Source organism: Oreochromis aureus, unplaced genomic scaffold (assembly GCF_013358895.1).
Source record: "Oreochromis aureus strain Israel breed Guangdong unplaced genomic scaffold, ZZ_aureus HiC_scaffold_75, whole genome shotgun sequence".
In the NCBI taxonomy this organism is placed as follows: Eukaryota; Metazoa; Chordata; class Actinopteri; order Cichliformes; family Cichlidae; genus Oreochromis; species Oreochromis aureus.
The window spans coordinates 23,849-37,040 of NW_024108973.1; the positions used below are offsets into that span (position 1 = coordinate 23,849).

General features: G+C 38.8%; 1 long non-coding RNA gene across 1 annotated transcript; it reads left to right on the forward strand.

Moving 5' to 3' along the window:
- Window positions 1-236: 236 nt before the first annotated feature.
- Window positions 237-2,896, forward strand: LOC120437315. Its single transcript, XR_005611010.1, has 3 exons — window positions 237-408; window positions 1,588-1,614; window positions 2,870-2,896. It is a non-coding gene; the product is annotated as an uncharacterized LOC120437315 (long non-coding RNA).
- Window positions 2,897-13,192: the final 10,296 nt, after the last annotated feature.

Genomic DNA, 13,192 nt, shown 5'->3' on the forward strand with positions numbered 1-13,192 from the left:
TATCATCCAAGCTTTCATTTATGATTGTTCATGCTTTTAAATTAAACTTTATCAATTTGATAAAGTGTGCAGTGCTAGGTGTAGCAAATCATTGCTTATTAAATCTGTGTTATCTAATAGCACCAAACTAATAGAGCTATCACATAACTGAGAAACTTGTGTGGCTTATTACAAATGGATGAAACCACATTTTACCTTAATGAAGACAGTAATCTTTAATAAGGTGTAGAAAAAAAAGAGGTGAGTTGTTTGTTGCTGTGGTAAACAAAGAAGTGTACTGAATCTTTTGGACTACACAGATTGATGTAGTATTGATTGTGATGCTGATCTGAGTTGTCTCATTCTGTATTTTTGTGCTTTGTCTTTTGTTACACAGAGTGAACGAGATCTTTGGTTTTGCCTTTGCTGGTAAGTAAACAGTGATTGTAACTGAAGCAGTATGAACCTGGCATTGCGTAGCACATTTGGCAACTTAAATACAGTTTGACCTTTTGTGATATGTTTCCATTTACTGATTGGCAAACACACAGGATTTGTGACCTGTAGCAGCAAAGCCCCCACACAGGACCCCTCTGACTCTCCCTGAAAATGTCCCTGAAGTTTAATAGCCCATTTATGTATGATTTAAATTTCTTATGGCTTATCAAATCTAAACATAACTAAATGTCAGATGTCTTTATACAGTTGTTCATTTTCTCCTTATGTTTGTGGATTTAAGTAGCAGACAAAACAATTAAAGTGTTTTAGGGGAGTCAGTATAAGTGGTTGCTCAAACACTTAAGAGCTGCACAGGTATTGATTTATATTGTCTCTCAAATTCTGATGTATTACATTAAAGTCAGAACATTGTAGAAGTATTTTGCCTGACTCGGTATAAGTAATAGCTTTAACAGTAATAAAACGAAGAGAACCAGAGGTGTGAGTGGACATTGTTAGGTACATTACAGCCAGTGTGTCTAATTAGTTTATTACTTATTTAGTGAATATAATGTGTTTTAAAATTAGATAGAAAAGTTGCCAAAAGGTACACTGCAAAAATTCATAAATATTCCTAGCAACGGGTACAATGAAATGACTTTTTAGTGTAATATTTTAAGACATTTAATTTTAATTACAAAACATGGTGCACCTCTGCTATTGTAACATGTTAATATTTAAATGTATTTTAAGATTTACATATTCATGTCAGACATGATGAGGTTTTCTGTTGCTTCTGATTTATATAATTACTTTGTAGCTAACATTTTTAAAAGTTTGGGTTTTTCACACTTTATTAGCACTGACCTGTTGTAGAAAATGTTGGAGCCACAAGGCTTCTGTGTAGGAAATATTTGGTATATCCTGCACTTGTGCCAATTGATGGCTATTCTTTGCATTTCTGTAGTAATGAATGCTTTTATTACACATGCCATGTGAGACGCTGCAGTTCATTTATCTCCTCTTTACACTACAGTAAGCTCATAAAGCCTTAAAGTAATTGAGGATTTTACTAGTTAATTTGTGTCACAGTAAATTGGATTGTGTGTGAAGAGGCTCCACAGTCTGAATCATCAAACAGTGATCTGATGAATTGTTTCCTTTCTCTAGACTGCTGATCTGATCGTCTCAAGTCTGGTAAGTAAAGGTTTGTCTGATGTGCAGTGCTGGGAAATGTTTCTCATTATATGAGATTCAGTTTAGTGCTGTGAGTCAGCACAGCTCTTGGCAATTATCAAATAATAGAAAAGTCTATGAAAATATTTCCAGACTTACAAATCTCTCTTATCATCATACTACATTTTTAATTAGGCCCTAATATCGGCCATGCTAAGTTTATTGTAGATTTAGCGGGTGTGTATTAAACATGCCCCATATTTGACTGAAATATGTAGAAACTGCTGTATAGGAGTCATCTGTCTCCAAATTTTTCATTTTGCCAAAAGTCATACTGAGTAAATTATTTTTACTTTTATGTTAACGGCTCCCCAGACATTATGATATAGTGTTGTACCAGGTAAGTACACACAGAATCGGGAATTTGAGACCTTTGGGCATTTAGGAACATGTGAGTTGAGTGCATGTGAAGTGTTTAAACCAGGTGGTCTGAAACTGTCTGCTCTGACTTCATTGTGTGGGTTTAGCTTGACCATATAATGTTTACAGTAAGTTACTGTAGCACCACATCTTGGTTTACAGACTCTGTTTGTTTTTATTGTGTTAATAGAATGCAAAAATGTCCTTAGAAATGTTCCACCACCATATGTTAAACATTTTCATTCAGTTGAATCTAATAATGTACTGTACAACTCTTCAGGGTGTAATGATATATATGTTCTGTATTTTTCGGACTGTAAGGCGCACTAAATTCTAAGGCACATTAAGTCAAACAAAACAGATAAGTCAAACTTTATTCAACTCATTTACAATAACTCTCAAAATTGTTCAGTTGTAAGACATAAAATACAGAACAATTCACTCACTTTTCAGGATTTGTGTATTGATGAATGTGGATTGATCAGTTTGAAATCTGCTTCATAAGCATGGCTCTCAACAGGTGCCAGGCCCTTATATACACACACACCATATTATGTTGAAGCACAGTACGAATTACTCTCACGAGGGTGCTGACTATGGTAGCCATGCTCCAACAATACATCAAGTGGTGCTGCTTTGTAGCTTACCAAAGTCATACTAAAACATTTGACAGATGCCATGAGTGCCGTGTACCACATAGAATTGGTTTGAAATCAGTAAACACAACCATACATAAGGTGCACTGTCTATTTTTGAGAAAATTAAAGGCTTTTAAATGTGCCTTATAGTCTGAAAAATACAGTAAAGCCAGCTTTATTGGAAGTGTGTCTAATTCCACTTTCTTTCTGTCTTACAGGTGACCTGCTGCAGAAAACCCTCTCCCTCTATCATTAACAAGCAATTCAGTCTGTCCTATCACTCTCCCTCTCCCTGCTCCATCTTTTTTTGACAAGCCATTCTATCTTCTATCATTTCTCCGCCATGAGCTCTATCTAAGTTGACAAGCTTGAACCTGAGTTGAAACGCAATCCTGTGACTTGAAATCAAGTTTTACCAGAATCTAAGTTTTGGAATTGAAGTTACCAGAACTTCGTCAATCTGTTTTCAGAATTCTGAGAGATCTCCGCTCTCACTGCTCCATCTTTCCTGTCGTTAAACTCTCTCACATCCAGTCATTTTGCTGGAAATTACAAGTAAAAGTTGAATATACAGTAATAGAATTACAGTATAGTAGAACTCACTGTAGAAACTACTTACAGAGCCCTACATTTGTCATTTTAATTTTTACATTACACTTTGGAATAAACACTGATAGTTTGGCTTACGGGTGCTGTTACTTTGATAAATTATATAAAATACACACCTTTTTCAAGGTTTATTTGTAATAAGATAATCTGGTTATTTTGTAATACATACATTCAGACTTATATTCACATAAACAATAAATTGGATCCAAATATATTTTTCAAGTCTGTTTCATTGGCTATAACATTTGACTACAAGTTTATACTATTATTATTTAAGGACAAACCCTTTTTGTCACTCAGTGTAAGTATTCGGTTACAGTTGTCATCTAGAGGCTGCCCTGAGAACCCAGACTTCCTGTTTCCTGACTGCTGCAGAACATCCAGCTGAAGAATCCCCATAGCCTGTCATCTGATCACCACACCATCACAGCTCCTTATATTTGCTTTAAATTTTAAATATCTGAAAGATTTACACAAAGTCTACTTAAAAGCTAAGAGTTTAATTATAGCCTGTTGATTGTTGAGATTTATTCTGCATATTACTTTACAGAAGTATAGACCAATTTGTTATCCAGTCTGGTTAAAAAAAAATAGAAGTAATAATATACAGTTTTGAAAAAGGTACAATAAAACAGACCAAAGTGTTTTCAAAGAACTTTTAAATAAGTTAAACTAAATATTGAGTTTGTATTTAAGTGAGCCTTTTACATCAATTCTGATAAAGCTCTGATTTAAAGAAAGTTGAGGAATCAGTTTTCAGTGTTTACAGGTTGAGTTTTGTTTACATTTGTGTATAAATATAAGGTCCAGTTTGTACTTGCACAAAATGCCAAGAAAAGGTCAAAGGTCGCAGTCCCAGAAGCTTAGATGGCAAAAGCAGAAAGAACAGGTAAATGTTTCTCAGAGCGGTGAGGAGGTAAAGGTGTCTGTTACAAGTATTCCCAGTCCAGAAGTGCAGAGCAGCGTTCAGACAGCCGCAGTGTCTTATGCAGATGTGGTAAAGAGAGGTGTTCCCTCAGCATGTGTGCCAGATGCTAAAGTACAGCAGGTAATCCAGACTGAACCCCAGGTAACTGTGCAAACGCAGCATGATGGAGAAGCTCCAGGACCGTCTCATGTACAGGTTACAAACAGTGAAAGTCGTCCACAGTGAGTAGCATCTGTGCGTCCCGAAGCCAGGCTTCTGCTAAGTATGGAAAGTACAGGAATCAGCAATGCATGGCGAACAGTTTGGTTTTCCTGTCATTCTTACACGAGGATGAATTCATTACCAGAGCAGATCTAAACCGTGTGTTGGACAAAGGCCATGCCGTGTATTCAGATGCCAGAAAGAGGTTTGTGAACAGCGTGTTTCTAGCCTGTGATGAGCTTCCCACAGTGGTCACCAGCCGCGAAGACACGAGTATCAAGTGGACATGTCTCAGTTTGCTCATTATGGCACATTTGATGGTACAAATCATCTTCCGAGCCTTGAACAGGGACTACAGTGTTTGGCTTCAGCGGTTCGCTATGCTTTGCTAGTCATGGGAGGAACCGTCATTGCAGTTTGCAGGCTGACTTCAGGTGAATACGCATATTTTGACCCTCACCCACGTAAGTCTACAGGAATGCCATTGTCGCTAGCTGTAAGTGGTGGAACTGCAGTTATGTTAAAATTCACACGTCTTAACGACATGATTGACAGGATCAAACGCTTGTACCCGAATGTTTAGCATCGCGCCATCCTGCACTTATGAGCTACAGCCTGTCGAGTTTCACAGTGAAAACCCTGCTGACCAAAGAGATGCTGATGAAAACAGACAAACAGCTACAACTGTTCCAGCACCAGCTTTAAATGAACCTGAATTTGAAACCCCAAAATCCACTGAGCAGACACAGAAAACTGTGACCGACACTTTAGCCACTGAAGTGATGTCATCCAGAGTGGATTATTCAAATGAGCCAGCTGCTGAGCTGAACAATCGTCCTTATGATTATTTAGAAATAGAAACCCCTGCATCTTCTGTAAGAGACACTCAGGTAACAAAAGAATCTGTTCCTCAGAATGATTTAAACACTGCCTCCTGTTTGACTGAGACAACAGAGGAACTCTCACATAAACTGTTGAAGCTTAATAAACAGCAAAGGAGAAAGATTAGGAGACGATTATTGGTCCAAGAAAATCTTCCACAGAGAAAGGAAAATCAGAAAAAGAAAGAAAGACAGACGTACACTTTTGATGAAAGCTTTAAGGCAAAGAAAAAGATTCTAGTAGAAAGTCTCATGATTCTGATCACAGTAAGAAAAAGAGTGTGTACAAAAATAATCTGTATAAACTCAATGCTACATATAGAGAGAAACAGAGAGAACATTTTAGAAAAATCTATAGAGATAGTGCTAAAATTAGAGAGAGAAAAGAGAACGTGTCATAAGGATGTATAAAGAAGATTCGTTATTCCGAGAAAAGCAGAAGGAGCGTATAACAAGAACATATAGAGAATCTCCCATTTTCCGAGAAAAGCAGAAGGAGCGTATGAGAAAAACATATAAAGAATCTTATAGACAATCTCCTATGTTCAAAGAACAGCAGAAGGAGCGTATAAGAAGAATATACAGAACTTGTGCTGGATTCAGAGAGAAACATAAAGCTTACATGAGGTCATATGTATATAATCTATATAAAGAAAGTGAAGAATTTAAACAGAAAAAACGATCTTACATGATTAAACGTTATGGAGAAGAGAGACAATTTCAGCAGAAACACAAGGACAATATGAGAGAACGAATGAGAGTAAAATATTGGAGCGGTTTTCTTTTAGACAGATGCATAATATCAGATGTGCAATGAACATAAAAAGAAAATATCGTCAGATGCATCGACCAGCTGAAAGTTTACAGTGTCAGTCAGATAACACTTTAATGAATGAGGCCATATCTCGTTTCAGATCAAACATTAAATCAGCACCATCTTATGTTTGTACTGTTTGTCTAAAAGCTTCTTTTCCTAATCAGGTGAAAATCTGCAAAAGAAACAATTACTCAAAACACGAAACTGTAGCTCAGCAGTGTCTAACTGGTAAATTTGTTCATATGTGTGATGAAGCATGTAATGATCACTGCAGCTTTCCTGATGAGAGAAAAAGGAGTATATCTGTCACACGTGTCACAGTTCCTCAAAAGTGGACGCATGCCCAGGCTTGCTGCTGTCAATGGTTTAGAACTGCAGGATATTCCAGCTGAACTGTGTGATCTCAACATTCTGGAGAGACATCTGATTGCCAAATGCATACCATTTGCAAAGATTATTCCTCTTCAAAGGGCAGACAAAGACTCATACGTGGTAATGTGGTGTGTGTACCATCTGAAGTCCAACAAACAGTTGATTCTTTACCTCGGCTCAGAAACCAATCACAGATAATGAGGATCAAGCTAAAAAGACGACTGTGCTACAAAGGCCATCAGCTGTTCCAGACTGTCACCTGGTCTAAACTGATCCAAGCCCTGCGTAAACTGAAACAAATTCATCCACAGTACACAGATATTGTTATCAGAGATGATGCATTGCTTTGTGATCCTACGTTGCCTGATGATGACAGCAGTGATGAAGCCAGCATGGGAAGTGATGATTATGATGAAGCAGATTTAATGGAAATTGACAACTATGAAAAAGATGCCCTTTTGTGCGAAAGTGAGTCTGAAAGTGAACAAGCTATTAATATGCAATCCTGTGATGAACAACCAGAGGAACAAAATCTAGAGGAACCAGAAAGTGATTTGAACAATGGAGGTTTTGCTCTAGAAAGTTGTCTGCAGCCTGTAGACATTTCAGAAGAGATTCTCTGTTTCACTGATAACACATATTGTGTGGCTCCTGCAGAAAGAAACAATCCTGTTAGCTTCTTCAGAACTCCTCATTTGGAAGCCATGGCATTTCCTGTGCAGTTTCCTACTGGTCAGAATACACTGGATGAAAAGAGACGTCTTAAACTCACACCAAGTGCTTACTTCAAGTCAAGGCTTTTCAACATTGATGCAAGATTTGCTAAAGACACAAATTACCTGTTTTTCTCACAGTTTGTCACTGAAATACACTTGGCTAATTCCAGCATGACAATACAGTTAAGGAAAGGTAAAACTATGACGAAAGATGGACATAAAATCACATCAGGAATGTTACAAAGTAAGACAGAAGTAGAAAAGCTGGTAAGAAATAAAGATGCAATCAGATTTATGCAGCCACTCAGAGGAACTCCAGCTTACTGGCAGAAAACTACCAGAGATTTATTCAGTATGGTCCGTCAAATAGGAACACCTCAGTTCTTTGTCACTTTCTCTGCTGCTGAGATGAGATGGCCTGAAGTGATTCAAGCAATAAAGAGACAGCAAGGTGAAGAGGTTGATTTTGAAGCCCTGGACTGGTCAGAAAAGTGTGAAATTCTAAGATCAAATCCAGTAACCACCATGCGAATGTTTGATAAAGCGTGTTGAGGCTTTGTTCAGAGATTTGCTTTTTCTCCTGCACACCCCTTGGTGAAATCATTGATTACTTTTACAGAGTTGAGTTCCAGCACAGAGGTAGTCCTCATATACACATGTTGCTGTGGATTAGAGAAAAGGTAGAAGTAGATGTGGATGATGACCAAACTGTCTGTGACTTTGTGGACAGATACATCTCAGCTCAACTCCCTGATCCAGAAAAACAGCCTGAACTGCACAAAAAGTCGCTGAACTACAAAAGCACAGCAAAAACCACACAAAGACATGCTTTAAGAGTGTGAACTCTGGTTGTAGATTTGGGTTTCCAAAACCACCATCCACAAGAACAATGATTGTGAGACAGGATGAGGATTCAGACACTGAAGCTGCAAAAGCAAAACTCAGACCTTTGATGAACCTGCTGAAGGAACCTGAAGCTGCTTCTCTCACCATAGAGCAGATTCTGTCACGATGCAACTTGACAATGAATGAGTATGAGCAATGCCTCCAAGACATAAACAAGAAAACAGCGCTGATTCTGAAACGTGACCCAAAGGACTGTTGGATCAACAATTACAACTCAGACCTGCTTGAAGCCTGGAACTCTAATTTAGATGTCTCGTTAATATTGAATGCCTATTCATGTATAGAATATCTCTGTAAATATATAACGAAGAAAGAATCTGGCCTCTCTGAATACCTGAAGACAGTTATTGATAACTCTGATAAGAACACGGTCAATGAATGTGATGAAATGAGAGCTGTGATGCAGGCTTATTCAAAAAGAGAGAAATCAGTGCACAGGAGTGTGTGACTCGAGTCTGTGGCCTAAAAATGAAAAAAATGTTCCCGCAGTGTTGTATTTGTACCAACAGATGATAACCCAGTAAAATGAGTCGCCCGATGAGCTACCTGGAATCCACAACACATGACAGTTGTAATATTTGGATGACAAGTTTGAGTGATAAATACAAATGCAGACCTGAGACACCAGAATATGAGGAAATGTCACTGGCTGATTTTGCTGCCTTGTGCCGGTTGGTGAGTGGTCCAAATGAAGGAAAAGATGTGCTTCCTCTTCTAAATCAGCTTGGATTTGTACAAAGGCGAAAGAATGATAAACCAGCTATAATCAGGTATTACCACTGTTCACAGGAAAAAGACCCTGAGCAATATTATGGACGACTGTTGAGACTTTACCTTCCACACAGATCAGAGCAGGAACTGAAACCACAAGGGTTCCAAACCTATCAGTCCTTCTACAACTCAGGTTTTGTACGACTTCCATGTTCAGACCACAGTGAGTCTGTGAAAAGGGTTGTGAAGAGAAATAAAGACAAGTATGAGAAGAACTCTGAGGATATTGAGAGTGCACTGGAAGAGTTTGAACAAAATAGGGATGTTGTGATTGATGAATGGTGTAATCTGGCTCCTGAATCTGAAGTTGTGAGGCTGCAATGTGATGAGAATCTTCCTGAGAGACATTCTGATGATGAGAACGAACAGGAGAATGTTCCCGACTACAGTCGTCAGTCTGATGCTGTAACAGAGATCAGAGCCGTCAGAGAACAACCTGCAGTAGATCCCGCTGTGGTACGTGTAATGTATCAGAATCTGAACCAGAAGCAGGCCTGCGTGTTCTATGCTATAAGAGACTGGTGTATTCAGCGAGTTTGTGGTTTGAACCCAGATCATTTTTCTTCTATATCAACGGTGGTGCAGGAACTGGAAAGTCACATCTGATTAAATGTATTCACTCTGAAGCATCAAAGATCCTGAGCAGACTGCCTGCTAATGCAGAAGAAGCTGACATATCAAATCCAACTGTTTTACTGGCGTCATTTACCGGGACAGCAGCTTTTTCTATCAATGGCTCTACGTTACATTCTCTACTGAAACTACCCAGGAGTCTGAAACCACCCATTCAAGGACTTGGTAACCAACTAGATGAAGTCAGATGTGAGCTTATAAATGCTGAAATTATTGTTGTTGATGAGATTTCAATGGTTTCAAAACCCCTTTTGCTTATGTGGATGCAAGACTGAAACAAATCAAAGGCACTCAGAGACCTTTTGGTGGAATGTCAGTTTTAGCTGTTGGAGATTTTTACCAGCTGCCACCAGTGCGACAGTCTAAACCTCTCTGTGTTTATGATCCAGAACAGATTGACCTATGGCAGGAACATTTTCAGATGATCACTCTAACCGAGATCATGCGTCAGAAAGATGATGTGGCCTTTGCAGAGATGTTGAACAGGATTAGAATCAAAGAAAAGACAGATGAGCTTTCTCAGTGCGACAGAGATTTGTTGTCACAGGCTGTGACTGCACCAGAAGAATGTCCAATCGAGGTCTTACACATTTATGCCACCAACAAGAATGTGGAATCCCACAACACAGATACGCTCAAGAAGCTTCATTCAAACATTATAATCATCAATGCAGACGATTTCCAGAAGGATAAATGTACAGGCAGAATGGCACGAAGAGACAAACCATTTACAGGTGGGCGAAATGATTTACCCGACACCCTGAATGTTGCTGAAGGAGCTCGAGTGATGCTTACCAGAAACTTGGACACACTAAACGGTTTGGTCAATGGTGCTTTTGGTATACTGATAAAGGTGGTGAGATCTGAAAATGATGGACAAATAATTAAACTGGGGCTCAGAATGGACAACCGGCAGCCTATGAGACACAACCGCAGTGCTAATGCAGCATCTGATGACCTGGTTTATATTGAGAGAGCAGAGGAGAGTCTGAAGTTTAAAGGAGCGATGCGCGAGACAGTTTCCTGTAAAGCTCGCATTCGCCTGCACAATTCACAAAACTCAGGGTCTTACAACACAGACAGCTGTAGTTTCAATGAAGAACATTTTTGAACCAGGTATGGCTTATGTTGCTCTCAGCAGGGTGACGTCTCTCAGTGGACTCTATTTACAGGACTTGGATGAGAAAAAGATTTACGCCAATCCCGAGGTAACTGCAGCGCTCCAAACCATGAGACAAGCCAGCGTTGAGGAAATGATGCCTCTTCTTCAGGTCAGAGAAACAGCCAGCAGACCTGACACTCTTACACTGATCCATCACAATACGGAGGGTTTGCCATCTCACATCAGTGACATCAAGAGTCATCATGAAATGTGTTTAGCAGATGTTTTGTGTCTCACTGAGTCTCACCTCCAAGGCTCCTTTGTTGCAGACAGTCTTCATTTGGACGGCTACACCATGTTCAAACGCAACAGACATGTGTCCTACACAAACTTTCCTCACATGGCCAGCAGAAGTGGTGGTGGAGTTGTTGTGTATTTGAGGAATCATTTTCAGGTTCAGGTAAAACAGTATCTGCATAATGTCACTGATCTTGAGTTCTTAGTGTTAAAGGTTCAGGCTCCATTCCCTGCGCTCATTGCTGTTGTGTACAGACCTCCAGACTACAGTTTGACACCATTCATGCAAAACCTGGTAAGTCTTTTAGATTCACTTGAAATAATGGACTGTCACCCAATAATTGTGTGTGGAGATTTTAATGAGAACCAGTTACAGAGTGGAAGAAAACAGATTCTGGAGCAGTTTCAGTCTAGAGGGTATTCACAGCTGATCACTTCTGCCACTACAGACAAGAACACCCTGCTTGACCTCATTTTATTTCTCAGCCACAGCACAGTCTCCATTCAGGTGTCCTGAGGACATATTACAGTTACCACAACCCTGTGTTTTGTGTCCTGTCCTCCAGCCAATCATGAAGTCGTCTGGTGAGTTTTGAAACAATTACAGATCATGTTTGTTACAGAGTTTACTGATTGTAGAGCTTTAAAAGATTTTCATTGAAAAATCTTATTTCTTCATATTGTCTTCCTACTTTGTCTGTAAGAAGACCCTTTCTTATTGCAATGTTATTAATCATTTCACCAAATCATGGCTGTACTTCATGCAGAGCAGGGAGATCTGCTTTCTGTTATCATGCACCTCAGATCTGAAATATGCTGCAAAAAGTATTAAACAGACATAATTTATTTTTATTCTCATGTTTTAAATGACTAAATCTACTAATGCATTTTTTCATGGATGTTAATTGTCATCTCCTTTGTTGATACTTTTTACTCTGATGTATGTATCTCAACAAAGCGAGAGCTTCCCCTCAAAGGGCTTTCAAATATGAAATAGTAAATAAATAAATCCCAGATAAATGCAGGTATTTATTATGGGTCACATGAATAATAACAGAAAATTATATTTTCTTGATTATAGTAGATTTTGTAGAATCAAACGTTTTGGGAATGAATGAGTTTTTGCTTATCATGTTTTACAGGTAAAAAAATGTTAAAAGTTTAAAACTATCTTTAGGCTACCAGAGATGTCTATAATGATTCATTATGTAGAGAAAAACATTTTACAGCTTACAGAATATGTATAAAACTGATTTAGAAGTACATGGAAAGTTTCTGCATCCATTTTCTGACTTGGCCTTTATCCGGGTGGGTTTGGGTTTGGGTGGATAAAGGCCAAGTCAGAATTCTCTGAGCAGCTGGAAAAAGCTGCTAATAAACAAAGACATCAGAAAGCGGGGCTTTAGCTGTAGCCCCGCTTTCTGACGCACTAATTAGATTTAGTAACTGACACCCCATACCAGCATTACATAGACACTTGGGGCTGAGATGGGTGGGTGGGGAGGGTGGGTGGTGTTAAAAGCACTTTATGTTTTGTAGATGCATTTTTTTCAGACAGGGCACACACAGTTCTGTTTCCTTTGTGGGAAAACCTTCAAACTTCACCATCCTCAGCTGAAACAACAACATCTTAACACCATCTTCATGAACTGCTGAGCCAAACCTGATCCATCAGTGCTGGACTGCACAGATAACTACATGCCACAAGGAGACTGCTGTGTTATGAACTGCCATACCAGTGTGTCTTCAATGGAGAAGATGACACACCCATCACCTGACCTCCTGCCTGATCTGGAGACCATCACCATGCTGCCACACTACACACCTCTGAGACCATCAATGATGACTCATACTGAGGAAACTGTATTTCCTGTCAGAGATGCTCAGTGATCCTCAGAGCAGAGAGAGGTATGATTCTTTATCTTTGATTAAAAAAAAAATGTCATTGCTTTTAATTCATTTAATTAATTTAAATCCTGTTTATTGCATAAAGAATTCCACACTCAAATGATTATACTTGTTGACACTTTTGAGTTTTAATTCACATTATGGATTACAAATCTATGCTTTTTCTACTCTGTCTCTCTGTGCAGGTATTGCTGTCTTCTGAGTTCTTCAGTGTCCCAACTGAGACATTCAAACCTCATTGCAGAGCTCATGTCTTTCCTCACCATCATGTGAGTGTGAGATTGCTCTGGATTCTGGTTATGTGGCCTGCAGCACCTATAAGGTATTTCAACATTGTCCATTTTATAACTTATTTCTAGTTTTTAGGCCTTAACACAAATAAAATGTTCCTTTTTCTGTA